At 47.0% G+C, this 2,787-nt stretch overlaps 1 pseudogene; it reads right to left on the bottom strand.

The window, feature by feature from the left end:
• Positions 1-318: 318 nt before the first annotated feature.
• Positions 319-1,647, bottom strand: LOC136132154 (large ribosomal subunit protein uL4 pseudogene; annotated as a pseudogene).
• Positions 1,648-2,787: the final 1,140 nt, after the last annotated feature.

The raw sequence follows: 2,787 nt of genomic DNA on the forward strand, positions 1-2,787 counted from the left end.
GCTTTTTGGCGGTACGCGGGCCTCTCACTGTTGTGGCCTCTCCCGTTGTGGAGCACAGGCTCCGGACGCGCAGGCTCAGCGGCCATGGCTCACGGGCCCGGTCGCTCCGCGGCACGTGGGATCCTCCTGGACCGGGGCAGGAACCCGCGTCCCCTGCATCGGCAGGCGGACTCCCAACCACTGCACCACCAGGGAAGCCCACAAATACGTTTTTTATTATTTTTTTTTTCATGTTTCTCACTGCCTCTTTGATCAGGTGTTTATTCAAAATTAGCTGTCCAAAATGATTTGACCTTTACTGAATAAACCAATTTAAGCTTATGCAGAAGCCTTCTTTTCCTCTGTGCTGGGTTTCTTTTCTGTGGGCTTCTTTTTTAGCAGGCTTCTTTTCAGCTGCTGGTTTCTTGGTCACTGCAGCCTTTTTTTCTACCAAAGGCTTCTTTGGCTTCTTCAGCTTCTTAACGCAAACAGCCTCCTTTCCCTTCTTCCCCACCACAGGCTTCTGGCCTGGAACCCCCTTCTCATCTGCTTTGGCTTCTAGTGCTGCTGCTGCCCTATCCATCCGGATTTTGTGGTTCTTGGCCTGGCGAAGAATGGTGTTCCGGCGCGTGGTCTTTGCATATGGGTTTAGCTTCAACGTGATTCTCAGGTTTTTCAGTGGATTCTTCTTCAGGACTCTGCGATGAATCTTCTTGTGTGGTGCTCGGAGGGCTCTTTGGATCTCTGGGCTTTTCAAGATTCTGCTAAGGTCTGTATTGAGCATCTTGTGCATGGGGAGGTTGTAGTTACTCTTGAGGGGAGCAGCTTTACGCCAAGTGCCATACAGCTCATCTAACTTGTGGAAAGCACTTTCAGTCCAAATGCAGAAACGTCCCACATGCCCACCAGGAGCAAATTTTAAAATGTTTAGTTTGCTTATATTAAGCAGAGTAATTCCAGGGATGTTTCTGAAGGCCTTGATGATACCGTTGTCCTCATTACAGATGATGCAGGGTCCCCTGCGCTGGATACGGTGACGGTTTCTCATTTTGCCTTTGCCAGCTCTCATTCGCTGCGAGGCATAGACCTTTTTGATATCATTCCAGGCCTTAAGTTTCTTCAAAAGCAAAACAGCCTCCTTGGTCTTCTTGTAGCCTTCAACTTCATCTTCAACCACCAGAGGAAGTTCAGGAACTTCCTCTATACGATGACCTTTAGACATGACCAGAGCTGGTAAAGCCGAGGCAGCCAACGCAGAGCAGATGGCATATTGCTTCTGCGTTGTATTCACTCTGGGGTGCCGACATCGCCAGGTCTTGGTTGGCGCAAACATGAGGGCCCCATGGCGCATAATTCCAAAAGCATCCTGACCAGAACAGTTAGTGCTGCCACCTCGAACCCTGGGAATTCGAGCCACAGCTCTGCCAGTTCCCCAAGACTCAGCACTGGTTTGATGACCTGCTAATTCACTGACAGCATAGGGCTGTCTGTTGTTTTTGCTCAAGTTGGCGTGCGCAAAGTTCACAATATCTGGTCGAATGGGAGGCTTGAACACAGCAGGCAAAGTGACATTTTTGCCAGCTGACTCCCCCTTTTCAGAGTACACTGATATCAGTGGACGAGCACATGCCATGGTGGGAGAGGAGAAGGCCACGCTCCCCTCAACCCGGCGGCTCCCACAGGAAAAGCTACAAATACTTTAAATAACATACATAAACAGATTATTCCTAAACCTAACATGAAAGTATTAATACTAATGGTATAATTTAATTTATCACCTTTGCATTTAATTATAAATCTTCCTCTGGTTAAAAAGTCATTCATCTACTAAATGAAGCAGCAGTTTTAACACTGAAGATGATCAGAGAGGTTCTGTTTCAGGAGAACTGAGGTTACCACCTGGAGCAAGTCATTGTTACTAATTATGCAATTTATAACCAGGAGATTACTTACCAGTAGGAAATTTGAGACTGGGAAGAGGACCTGGGGGAAATTTAGGTACAGGATAATCTTTTCTGAACTACAGGTGGACACGTGGGTCCTAAAAACCGTCTCTAAGAGTGGCTTCCAAGCCCAAACCCCTTAAGTGGAATTTCTCAACCTGCCTCTTCGAGTTCATAAAGTAAATAACCCAGCCGATAGCCATTCCTTGAGCCCTCTGCAGGCCCAGGGGTGTGCACACCAGCAGCAAGTGAGCCTTTGGGAGGACAGGCCAGGGAAGAAGACTGCACAAGCCCTGTGATTCTTGGAATTTGTGTTTCGAAGCTTGGTCTGTGTGTGTTTGAGCCAGGGGTTAAGGGAGTATCAGCAAGGATGGGTACATCCCCTTGACCCATGGACTTTTCAGCTCATGGGAGAGTGCAGCTAGGGGGGAGCCATAGCAGGACCTTCGAAAGTGATGGGGGTCCAACACCAGGTCCACTCTTGCCTTGATCTAGGGGCAGAACTGCACCTAAACTAGGACAAAACTTCAGGTGCTTTTCTGACTTTTTAAAGTAAAGCTATTAAGCCAAATATAAAGATTATCCTAACAAATCAAGGGATTCAAAAGTAGAGAGGAAAGCCTATACCAACAGCATTTTGCTCTCTCGAGGACCCCATAGAATAAGATGGTGACTGGACATATTTTTGTATTTCTATAGAACAAATCAGTTCCTCAGACAACTGAAACTGTTAACTCACTAAAACTTTATTATTACAGCAGTCCTCAGGAGCTGTAATGCAAGAATTCCTTTATAAGAGAGGGTTAGAGGCAGATATCTAGTTGGAAGTGGGGAGACTTGAAACTGCATTTGCAGAGTGGTTTAC

Source organism: Phocoena phocoena, chromosome 12 (assembly GCF_963924675.1).
Source record: "Phocoena phocoena chromosome 12, mPhoPho1.1, whole genome shotgun sequence".
Lineage (NCBI taxonomy): Eukaryota > Metazoa > Chordata > Mammalia > Artiodactyla > Phocoenidae > Phocoena > Phocoena phocoena.